This window comes from Melanerpes formicivorus, unplaced genomic scaffold (genome assembly GCF_026170545.1).
Source record: "Melanerpes formicivorus ecotype bairdi unplaced genomic scaffold, bMelFor1.0.p_v2 SCAF_9, whole genome shotgun sequence".
NCBI lineage: Eukaryota > Metazoa > Chordata > Aves > Piciformes > Picidae > Melanerpes > Melanerpes formicivorus.
In genome coordinates, this window is record NW_027142361.1 from 18,176,899 (window position 1) to 18,190,066 (window position 13,168).

The 13,168-nt window shown below is 45.6% G+C and overlaps 1 protein-coding gene across 2 annotated transcripts in view; it reads right to left on the bottom strand.

The window, feature by feature from the left end:
* KIF13B (kinesin family member 13B) overlaps positions 1-13,168 on the bottom strand; it is a 230,241-nt gene that overhangs the window by 213,663 nt on the left and 3,410 nt on the right. The window lies entirely within an intron of this gene.

Here is a 13,168-nt window from a genome sequence, read left to right on the forward strand (position 1 = left end):
CTTTTAGGGCATTAACTATAAGATGTAGTGATTGATGCATCCCGGACAAAACACAGTAATTTGACTTGCCTCTTAAGTCTACCAATGTGAAGCCTACACAGGCATCTTTCAAGCTTCTCTGCCACATATATATCTGAACAAGGCAAATGTACTTCATGAAATTTTCCGTTTGCAGCAATTAAATATCATTAAATATACATGAGTGCATCTGGAAGAGCACACAACATTATCTAATCGTGATGATGAGGTGTAAGTCAGCACAAACTGGTGAGCACACTGAAGGCAAGCAATCCCTCCTCACATGTTAACACTACATTGTCCACGTAGTACAAATAAATTGTTCTGCCTTCTGCCGTTTCATTTTCTGTGAGACAAGAGCTTGACAAACAGCTTTACTAAAGGCACTCCACGTATCTGAACCATAACCTTACTCACAGTCTGTTCGGCTGCTTGCATGTGCTGCTCAGCGAGACCAAGCAAATAAACCAGCCTGGTGACATTCTGATGCAGCAAAGAACTCTGAAGAAATGCAACACAACTCTGTGCTGCTGCTTTGTTTTGAGCTTCAGAGTTAACAGGATCAAAATGCAATAGTGTTTGGTCTGCTACCAACCACCCCAAAGCCCAAGTGGAACCATTCTGTTTGTCTATCCGATCTTCTATTGACTGCAGGAGGAGCAAGCAAACATGAAACCAGAGCAGCAAGGTAATCTCATACTGCACTTCAGGCTAGCTCTAAAGATGTCATTAACACAAGAATTGTTTGCCCTTGTGGCATCCACATTGGACTGACTGGTAGTCTCAAAGACTTCAGCCGTGGTGAGCAAGCTTGTTAACACCTTAAACATTCTTAACATACAATTGCCTCACCGAGAAACACAAAATGAAACACTAACTCTACATGGTTTAACCCCCACCCCCTGTCACAGATCTCTGGGTTATCCCTGTTCATACCACAAACGCTATTTTATAGGTTATCAACCATCACTAGGAAACAGGAAAAATTGAAGGCAGTCTTATAGGACAAGGATAATGACAAAGAAAAGCTTTGCGGGCTGCATGCTGCCGTCAGGATACGGCAGGTGCCGTTTCATTCATTCTAATACCATAATTCATAGTATCAAAGTATCAGTCAGGGTTAGAAGGGACCACAAGGATCATCTAGTTCCAACCCCCCTGCCATGGGCAGGGACACCCCACACTAGATCAGGCTGGACAGAGCCTCAGCCAGCCTGGTCTTAAACACCTCCAGGGACAGGGCCTCAACCACCTCCCTGGACAACCCATTCCAGGGTCTCACCACTCTCATGGTGAAGAACCTCCTCCTCACATCCAGCCTGAATCTCCCCACCTCCAGCTTCATCCTATTCCCGCTAGTCCTATCGCTACCTGAGATCCTGAGAAGTCCCTCCCCAGCCTTCCTGTAGGCCCCTTTCAGATACTGGAAGGCCACAATTAGGTCACCTCGGAGCCTTCTCTTCTGCAGACTGAACAGCCCCAACTCCTTCAGTCTGTCCTCATAGGAGAAGTGCTGCAGCCCTCTGATCATCCTCGTGGCCCTTCTCTGGACACATTCCAGCACGTCCATATCCCTCTTGTAAAAGGGGCTCCAGAACTGGACGCAGTACTCCAGGTGGGGTCTCACCAGGGCTGAGTAGAGGGGGAGGATCACCTCCCTCGACCTGCTGGCCACACTTGTAAAATTGATTGCACAAACTGTAATTTTTAGATTAATTGTTTCTGTTGTAACCTCCGGTGGGAAACCAATCAAACAATAACAAAAGAACAACTCCCGCCTCCTCCACCAAAACCGTTTCAAGTGACTGAAAATGCAACCTCCTCCAAAGAGTAGGAGGACATAAAATTAGCACACAGCACCACGTATAGAAGCTTGCACAATGACAAAAGGAAACTCCTTCATTATAAGCACTGGAGACAGAATCTTTATCATCAAAGCACCAAAAAGATCCCTGTTTGAACACAGAAGCCAGTCTGGATGAATATATACATCGACAGACACGTGGAGGTATATTGACAGGAAATCTAGATATTTTTACTGGCAGCTAAAGGTCTTCCACCACAATCCTACAAACAGTTTAATCTGTTAGCGCTGCCAGAATCCAGGCTATAGTCCCATACTGTGTAAACTTTGCCTGGCATACCCACACCACCACTCCCCACCTGAACTGTAATGCCACCACCCACCCTTGTGCCAGCACCAGCACTTCTACTGCTCCTCAATAAATTCATTCCAAGCACTGAACACATTTTTTTGCAGTTAGTTTCCTGCCTTGTTTAAACAGAAAAGTATTAACCCAAGTCAGACACAGTAACACAACAGCTTCAGACATACCTTTGAGTGTAGATTATATTCTTTTGTTACTGATAATAATTACTATTTTAATTAGCACTATGCTGGATTTATTCAAAAGGCACAGAGAAATACAAGGACTTCACATACTTATGGATGCCTGGACAGCAACATCACCCAAACCCAAAATATTCATTAAGATAAATTTTAAAAAAGCCTCCAGCTGCCTTTTGCTTTGCTCCATGGCATGGCTTGTGCTTTTGCACATTTACCCAAACTGAATATCTGCTAAGTGAATCGAAACACTGGCAATGCTCAACAAAGGAAATCCACCGCAACTCCAAAATCCAACAGCAAAAGAACTTACTGCTATCAAAACTCCATCTGAAAAAAAAGATGTTTCACTGACTGAGAAACCCAAGAAAACAGAAGATTAGGAATTCTATTTAACCAACCAGTATTCAATTACTTAAATTTTAATTCCTTCACAACAAGAAAGACAGAGGTGCAGAAGCAGGTCTGAAGAAGGGCAGTGAAGCTGGTGATGGGTCTTGTGAGGTGTGCCTTAAGACACTGTATCATAGTATCAGTCAGGGTTGGAAGCTAAAGTTAAATTTCTTTGTGGAATACACTGAATTTCACCATTCTCTTGCATTACCCAATAAGTGTGACCTGGACCTTCAGCTGAAACCACCCCTCGGACAGGTTTAGCCTCTCCTGAGGGAGAAAATACCCAAACAGTTTTACCTAACAGATTCTTTTCTCTAACAACAGGAACTCTATCACCTTCTACTTTCTGTAGCAAATCTGAATGTGCAGGTCCAGCTCGGTTCACTGAACCTCTACTATTTACCAGCCAGGTTGCTTGTGCTAAATGCTTTTCCCAGTTTTTCAAAGATCCACCCCCCATGGCTTTAAGAGTGGTCTTCAACAAACCGTTGTAGCGTTCAATCTCCCCTGAAGCTGGTGCATAGTAGGGAATATGGAATATCCACTCAATACCGTGCTCTTTTGCACACTTCTTTACAAGGTTGTTTTTAAAATGAGTTCCGTTGTCTGACTCAATCCTCTCTGGAGTTCCGTGTCTCCACAGGATCTGTCTCTCCAGACCGAGAATGGTGTTGCATGCAGTTGCATGTGGCACTGGATAAGTTTCCAACCATCCAGTGTTTGCCTCTACCATAGTAAGCATGTGTTGCTTACCAGAACGAGAACGTGGTAGAGGGATGTAGTCAATCTGCCAAGCTTCACCATACTTGTACTTGGACCATCTGTCACCATACCACAAGGGCTTAATTCGCTTTGCCTGCTTAATAGCAGCACAAATGTCACAGTCATGGATGACTTGTGTGATAGCATCCATGGAAATGTCTATGGATCTGTCTCGAGCCCATTGGTATGTTGCATCTCTGCCTCGATGTCCTGACGAATCATGAGCTCACCGAGCTAAGAATATCTCACCTCGGTGTTTCCAGTCGAGATCAAGATTAGAGTCCATGTCTACTTGAGAAATTCTTGCAGCTAGATCTGCCTGATGGTTGTGTTGCTGTTCCTCAGTAGCTTTGCTCTTCCTCAGTAGCTTTGCTCTTAGGAATGTGAGCGTCAATGTGTCTCACTTTCACTGGAATTCTCTCGATTCGATCAGCAATGTCCTGCCATAGGTTGGCTGCCCAAATGGGTTTTCCTTTCCTCTGCCAACCACTCTTCTTCCAGTTCTTTAGCCAACCCCATAGAGCATTGGCTACCATCCATGAGTCGGTGTAGAGATAAAGCTTTGGCCATCTCTCACGTTCAGCTATGTCGAGAGCTAGCTGGACAGCTTTTACCTCTGCGAACTGACTGGATTCTCCTTCTCCATCTTTCGCCTCTGCAACTCGTCGTGTTGGACTCCACACTGCAGACTTCCACCTTCGCTTGTTTCCAACAAGACGACAGGAACCGTCTGTGAACAAAGCATATTTCTTTTCATCATCAGAAAAGTCATTGTAAGGAGGAGCTTCCTCAGCACGAGTTACTTTCTCCTCTGGAGGTTTAGCACAGTTGACACCTTCAGGCCAACTTGAGATCACCTCCACTAGACCAGGTCTTTCAACATTTCCCATTCGAGCTGTCTGTGTTATCAGAGCCATCCACTTAGACCATGTTGAGTCTGTGGCATGATGTGGTGTGGAGCCTTTGCCTTTGAACATCCAATTCAAAACTGGTAATCTGGGAGCTAAGAGAAGTTGTGATTCAGTTCCAATTACTTCAGAAGATGCTTTTACTCCTTCATAGGCAGCTAGAATCTCTTTTTCTGTTGGAGTATAATTAGCCTCTGAACCTCTGTAACCTCTACTCCAGAAACCAAGAGGTCATCCATGTGTCTCACCTGGAGTTTTTTGCCACAAGCACCAGGTTGGACCATTGTCACTTGCAGCCGTGTACAAAATGTTCTTAATGTCTGGACCATCTCGGACAGGTCCCAGACCCACTGCTTGAACTACCTCTTGCTTTATCTGGTCAAAGGCTTCTTGTTGTTCAGGTCCCCAGTGGAAATGGTTTCTCTTTCGAGTCACATCATACAGAGGTTTCACAATCTGACTGTATCCAGGAATGTGCAGTCTCCAAAATCCCACTATCCCCAAGAAACGTAGGGTTTCTTGCTTGTTTGTGGGATTTGCCATGGTGGAGACTCTATTTACCACATCCACTGGAATGTGTTGGCATCCATCCTGCCACCGCACTTCCAGAAATTGAATTTCTGTGGTAGGTCCTTTCACCTTGTCTCGCTTGATGGCAAAACCTGCATCCAGAAGAATGTCAATGATTTTGTTACCTTTCTCGAAGACTTCCTCAGCAGTTTTACCCCAGACGATGATATCATCGATGAACTGGATGTGTCCTGGAGCACCGCCTTTCTCCAGAGCATCGTGGATCACTGCATGACAGATGCTTGAGCTGTGGATCCAGCCCATTGGCAATCTGTTGAAAGTGTACTGGAGTCCTCTCCAGGTGAAAGCAAACTGAGGCCTGCATTCCTCTGCTATGGGAATAGAGAAAGATGCATTAGCAATGTCTATGGTAGCATACCATTTGGCCTCTTTGGATTCCAGCTCATACTGTAGTTCCATCATGTCTGGTACTGCTGCACTCATAGGTGGCGTTACTTCATTTAGGGCTCAGTAGTCAACCGTCAGACGCCATTCTCCATTCTGCTTCCGCACAGGCCACACTGGACTGTTGAAAGGGGAATGAATTTTGCTGATGACTTTCTGACTCTCCAACTGACGAATCAGATTCTGAATGGGCAACAAAGAGTCATGGTTGGTTCTGTATTGTCTGTGATGCACAGTCTGAGAAGCAACCGGCAATTTAATGTCCTGTATCTTATGTTGTCCCACAATTGCAGATTCATCAGAAAGCTCAGGTCTGGCAGATAGTTTCAATTTTTGTCCATCAATTTCTGTAGAAGCTACTCCAAAAGCCCTTTTGTAACCTCTAGGGTCTTTGAAACGCCCTTCTCTCAGAAAATCAATTCCCAAAATACAAGGTGCGTCAGGTCCGGTCACAACTGTATGCTTCCTCCATTGTTTACTAGTTAAACTTATATTAACCTCTACCTTACTTAACTCTTGAGATCCACCAGTGACTCCCAGAGTAGTTATAGACTCTGATCCCTGATAATTTGATGGTATTATGGTGCACGGTGCTCCTGTGTCAACCAAGGCCCTGTACTTCCGAAATTGTGAAGTGCCAGGCCACTGGATGTACACATCCCAATAGATTCTATTATATCTGTTATCCCTCTCCTCCCCCTGGCGGGAGGCAGGGCACCCCTAGTTATGGGGAACATGCCCACATGTGCATTGCGCACAGTGTGCAGTGTTAGAACTGGAGCCACTGTTGGAGGTACTAGAGTTGTTCTGGGCCACCGTGGAAGTAACAGCTACCCTTCTGGTATTGCTACTTCGGGTTCTGCCACTTCGCAATTCCCTTAGTCTCCTGAAAAGATTAGAAGTTGGTTGGCCATCCCAGCGGTTCATGTTCTCACCAAACTGATCATGCAGAGTTATCCAAATAGTCCTATGTGCCTGCCTTGGTGGTCTGTTTTGATTTGATCTATTTTGAATAAACCAAACCAAACCAAACCAAACCAAACCAAACCAGGTTGGAAGAGACCTTCCAGATCATCGTGTCCAACCCATCAACCAATCCAACCCACCCAAACAGCTAACCCATGGAACCAAGTACCCCATCAAGTCTCCTCCTGAACACCTCCAATGACGGCGACTCCACCACCTCCCTGGGCAGCCCATTCCAATGGGCAATCACTCTCTCTGTATAGAACTTCCTCCTAACATCCAACCTGAACCTTCCCTGGCGCAGCCTGAGACTGTGTCCTCTTGTTCTGGCACTGTGTGCCTGGGAGAGGAGAGCAACCCCCACCTGGCTACAACCTCCCTTCAGGTAGTTGTAGAGAGTGATAAGGTCACCCCTGAGTCTCCTCCAGGCTGAGCAACCCCAGCTCCCTCAGTCTTTCCTCATAGGGCTTGTGTTCCAAACCCCTCACCAACTTCGTTGCTCTTCTCTGGACTCGTTCCAGCAAGTCAACATCCTTCCTAAACTGAGGGGCCCAGAACTGGACACAGGACTCAAGGTGTGGCCTAACCAGTGCAGTATACAGGGGCAGAATGACCTCCCTGCTCCTGCTGGCCACACTGTTCCTGATGCAGGCCAGGATGCCATTGGCCCTCTTGGCTGCCTGGGCACACTGCAGGCTCATGTTCAGCCTGCCATCGACCAGTACCCCCAGGTCCCTCTCTGCCTGGCTGCTCTCCAGCCACTCTGACCCCAGCCTGTAGCACTGCACTCTTGCCCCCAGTTTGGTGTCGTCAGCAAATTTACTGATGATGGACTCAATGCCCTCATCCAGATCATCAACAAAGATGTTAAAGAGCATGGGGCCCAGCACTGATACTTGGGGCATACCACTAGTGACTGGCTGCCAGCTGGATGTGGCACCATTCACCACCACTCTCTGGGCTCATCCCTCCAGCCAGTTCCTAACCCATCGCAGTGTGCTCCCGTCCAAGCCATGGCCTGACAACTTGGCCAGGAGATTGCTGTGGGGGACAGTGTCAAAGGCCTTGCTGAGGTACAGGTAGACTACATCCACAGGCCTCCCTACATCCACCAGGTGGGTCACCTGATCATAGAAGGAGATCAGGTTGGTCAGGCAGGACCTGCCCTTCCTAAATCCATGCTGGCTAGCCCTGATCCCTCGGCCATCCTGTAAGTGCTGTGTTATTGCACTCAGGATGACCTGTTCCATGATCTTGCCTGGCACTGTGGTCAGGCTAACAGGGCTATAATTCCCTGGCTCATCCAACCGGCCCTTCTTATGGATGGGCACCACGTTGGCCAGCTTCCAGTCCTCTGGGACTTCTCCAGTGAGCCAGGACTGCTGGAAAATTATGGATAGTGGCTTGGCCAGCTCATCTGCCAGCTCTCTCAGAACCCTAGGATGAATCCCATCTGGTCCCATGGACTTGTGGGGATCCAAGCTGCTAAGGAGAGTTCCAACCACCTCCTCATGGAACATAGGGAAACTGTGCAGCTCCCTGGCTCCTTCTGCCAGCTCTGCAGGCTAGCTGTCTGGAAGACGTTCTGTCCTTCTAGTAAAAATTGAGGCAAAGAAGATGTTAAGTATTTCTGCCTTTTCCTCATCCTTTGTTACAATGTTCCCCTCCGTGTCCACCAAGGAGTGGAGGTTGTCCTTTCCTTTCCTCTTGCTATTAATGTATTTATAGAAGGACTTTTTGTTGTCCTTCACAGTAGAGGCCAGTTTAAGCTCCAAGTGCGCTTTTGCCTCCCTAATTTTCTTCCTACAAGACCTAGCAACATCCTTAAACATTCCGTGGGTTGCCTCCCCTGTCTTCCAAAGGTGATACACCCTCTTTTTTTCCCTTAGTTCCATTAAAAGTTCATTAACCATGCAAGCTGGCCGCCTGCCCCGGCGGCTCATCTTCCGGCACATTGGCACAGCCTGTCCCTGAGCCTTCAACAATTCTGCCTTGAAGTGGGTCCATCTCTCCTGGACCCCTTTATTATTAAGGGCTTTATCCCAAGGAACCCTCTGAATTAGTTCCTTGAGTAACCCGAAGTCTGCCCTCCGGAAGTCCAGAGTGGAGGTCTTCTTGCTGCCCCTCTTGGCTTGACCAAAACCCGAGAATTCAATTATCTCGTGGTCACTGGACCCCAAACACCCTCCAACCACCACATCACCCACCAGCCCTTCCCTGTTGGTGAAGAGGAGGTCAAGCATAGCCTTGCCCCTGCTAGGCTCTTGCAGCACCTGGGATAAGAAGCTGTCCTCCATGCATTCTAAGAACCTCCTAGACTGTCTCCTCTCTGCTGTGTTGAGATCCCAGCAGATGTCGGGCAGGTTGAAGTCGCCCATGAGAACAAGGTCCGGAGGTCTTGAGACAGCCCTAAGCTGCCTATAGAATGCTTCATCAACATCTTCCTCCTGGTTGGGTGGTCTATAACAGACTCCAACCAGGGTGTCTGCCCTGCTGGTCTTCCCTCTAATCCTTACCCACAAGCACTCAACCCGATAGTCCCTAATCTCCATCTCAATGGCATCTAGTGCCTTCCTGATGTACAGGGCCACCCCTCCACCCCTTCTTCCTTGCCTGTCTCTCCTGAAGAGCTTGTAACCGTCAATTGCAGCGCTCCAGTCATGTGAGTCGTCCCACCACGTCTCTGTGATGGCAACTACATCATAACTTTCCTGCTGCATCAAGGCTTCCAGCTCCTCCTGTTTGTTACCCATGCTTCGTGCATTAGTGTACATGCACTTCAGCTGGGCTGCTGGTTTCACCTCCGACTCTAGCTTGTCGCCCCCAGACTCTTGTCTGAGGGGACTCGTTTCAGCCCCTTCCACCTCCTTGGAGACTCTTTGGAGGACGTCTATTCCTCACAGATGAAACTTGTATCCACCTGGAGGAACAATTAGAATTATCCTTCTGTGCCAATTGGTATATGGAATCTTTGAGCTCTTTCATGCAATTTTCAATTTTTCCAGACAGAGTTTCAATGGCTGAAACCAAAGAAACACGTGTCATGCTATCCTCCAATTGTGTCATTTGATCAGTGAATTGGCCAACTGTAGGAGGAGCTCCACCATAATTTCTTGACGCAATTCTGCTTGCCAGAATGGTTGCATAATTAGAAGGAGCAAGTTTGATGATCTTTTTAGCAAGACCAGTACCCACAGGAATGTCATCAGGATTCAGAGTTTCATGTTCACCATAGAGTATCTCTCTAACAGCAAATATGCAATCACCATCACCAGCAGCAGGTTTACACACATCAAATAAATCACCTTCGGATCCCAGCCATCACTTTAAGTTACTCTTTCTCCTACTGGGATCTTACACTCTTTTATCTCACTCGGGAGAGTGCTAGAGGTCACATTCCTGTATCTCGCTGGCCAGAAGAAATTCACACAGCATGCATACAGAAGTCTGACCCGATACATATACCACAAATAAATTGTCCACATGAAATATTTACCCAGGTAATCCAGAATCAAACCCAAACAATATCTGTAGACCAGAGCCCCAAAAATTGAAAGAAATAAATGCTCCAAAATCCACAGCACCTTCATGTTTTGCTAATCCAGCTAGAGCAAGGTAATAAAGCAGTAAAACAATAAAGCAATAAAGCAATAAATCAAGGTAATTATCGTGCCCCACGTTGGGCGCCAAGAAAAAATGTCGAGGGTTGAGGGGAAGGCCTCAGCTTTCTTCCCCCCTGTAAGTGAAGGGGAAAAAAAAATTGAAAGAAAACCACAGCCGGATGAGCAAAAGGAAATGTGCTGTATTTACAAGCGGGGCTGCAGGATATATCTACACACACAATTTACAGTATTTACAATATATATACAGAAGTATACAACAAAGTAACACAGGAATTAAATTCCCCTCCCCCGCCAGGAGGAAGGGTTTTCCCCCTGTACCCCCTTGTCTCCCCCTTTTCCCCAGAGAGGGTTAGAAAGAGAGAAAAGGAATAATTGTTAATTAAAAGCAGTTATAATTAGAGCAAATGTGTTAGTAAGTTTTTACAGGCCTCACGCTTTATCAGTTCCAAGGTCAGTCTGGCCAAAAGCCCAGAAACCGCAAGATGCGAAAGGAGGGGGAAAAAGTGCAAGACTAAGACAAGTCTCTCTGGGAATCAAAACTTAAGGCAGTACTCTGCCAATCCACCAATTAAATTAGTTTAGACCTGTCCTTTGTTTATAAAACATTCAGTGTCCCTTTCTTAAAGGCACAGCCTCAAACGGTCACACCAGGGAGGTGGATGAATTACCATCCCTGGAGGCATTTAGAAGATGTATAGATGTGTTGCTAAGGGACATGATTTAGCACTAGATTTGGTAGTTCGATAATGGTTGGACTAGATCATCTTAAAAGTCTTTTCCAATCAAAATGATTCCATAATAGCATGCTACTCAAAATCTTGGCTTGCAAGGCAGAAAGCATGCAAAAAAAAAAAGGTCACTATGGCTATGTAGCAGAGTCCCCAACTTCAGACATGATGCTAATTTGAAGCAAAAAATAACCTAGATCCTAAAATAACCCATCCCCACAAACAAAAAACAGCGACAACAAAAAACCAAACATGAAACCCAAGTACAATTATAAAGGCTTCCTCTCACTGATAAACATTAGTACTATAAACTTGGTTTATAGATTACCATGAGAATGAAGCAGGACCCTCAACACTGTCACGTGAAAACCAAGTACTATGAATAACCATTTGATACAGAAATCCCTTCAACGTGCACCCAAGGAAGCTATTAAACTTTTATGACCTGCATAAATTAGTAATAGCGAAACATACCACTTTTATTAACCTAATAAACCCTCGCCTTAAGAAATTCATACTTCAAACCCTAAAGACAACCACCACAAGTAAACAGAGTATTTCAGAGCTGAAGTTTCCACAGCCGCAACCATCTGACAGGATGGCGATTTTTAAGCCTTTCAGTGCAGAGGGAAGGAAAGAACATTGCTCGTGATCCTGAAGAAAATAAATATGTGCTTCAGGTCCAAAGCCCCACAACTTTACACAAATACTGCTTAGAACAAAGTGCATATTAGGGAGCTTCCAAGAAAGCCACCTCTTGCCTCAAAGAGCAAAGGCATGGAAGTCTGTGGTGGTTTGGCTCTGGCCTGGAGGCCAGATACCCACCAAGCCGCTCTATCACTCCCCCTCTTAAGTGAACAGGGGAAGATGGGAAAGAAAATATAACAGAAGCCGGGGATAAGATAGGAGCAATTTAATAACACTAATAAGCAAACAGCAAATAGACCGCGCGGAAGCAAAGAAAGCAGAGAGAGAGATGTTAGTCTCTACTTCCCATCAGCAGGACGGTGGTCGGTCTCGGGAAGCAGGGCTCTCTAAGCTTGGTGGTTCCTTGGGAGGATAAACGCCATGGACGAATCCCCAAACTTCCTTCTTTCACGTCCTTCTTATACCTGACTTGATGTCATATGGTATGGAATACCTCTTTGGCCAGTCTGAGTCAGCTGGCTCAGTTGTGTCCCCTCCCAAGATCCTGCCCACCCCTCAATGTACTCCTGGGGCAGGGAAATGTTGAAAGGACACAGCTCGGATACCAAATTCAGCTGTAGCCAAAACACTGCTGTGTTATCAACTACTGCTGCAAAAGAAAAAAAAAAACACAGCCCTAGAACGATGCTGTGAGGAGAATTAACTCCACCTCAGTTCAACCCAATACAAAGTCTTACAGCCTGCTGACTCTTCAGAAAATCAGTTACACAAATTATTAAATTTAACATGAAATGAATCCAAATCATTGTTTGCTTCAATAAATTCTAGGACTATCAAAAATACTGCATTGAGCTATCAGTTGTTCAGAACATCTGGAGTGTGACAAATACTCTGCTAAAAAATAAAAATTATAATAATAATTTAAAAAAAAAAAAAAAACAGGGCATTTTGCTTCAGAGAGAAAAAGATACTGATCTTTTAGGCTAGACTTACATGGATTTAGGTGTTACTCACAAAATAAGAGGATGCTTTAATAGCTGAAAAGCAGTTTTTATAGAAAGAAGCGACTCCCAGACTGCCATGCTATATGCTAAGAGCATAGGGTTCAGGTCACTCCTCTCTGAGGAACAGCAAAGATCAATAATCAAATATCCTCTTCAGTCCTGGATAAGCTTTCTAACAACCAGACTATGACCATTCTCTCTAGTCCATGATATTTTTTAAGTTTATACAGAATAAAACAGCTCTGATAACAAGATACACTCTCCCATTCTCCCAAATGCAGCTCAGAATTAGAATATTCCCCAGCAAGACAGAAGATTCAGATACATGTATTGCTCTAAATCTATCATCTTCCATAATTTTTTCCCTTTTACTTCCACCCCTTCTTCCCCACACATTTTCCCAGTCCCTAGCTGGAAACAGCATGAAGACCACTACACGTGCACAAACTCTGGGCTGCACATGCATAAAACATATGCCAGGAGGGAGAGCAGCATTACTCATCCTTGGAAAGTCACAGTTTGACTGAACAAGGTCCTGTGCAACCTAAATTTGACCTGTTCTGAGCAGCACATTGGACTAGAAACCTCCAGAGGTGCTTTCTAACCTGAATTATTGTATAATCCTGAGGGTAAAGAGCACCACACAGTCAGAAGATGTCTGGGTCACAGCCAAGGAAATGACCTGTGACAGGAAAGGGACATGAGCAAGAGGAAGGCTCATATATTTCACTGAAACAAGGCACCACCTTTCAGCTGCTTTCCATTTCAGCTCCCACCAACTCTTCTATACTAA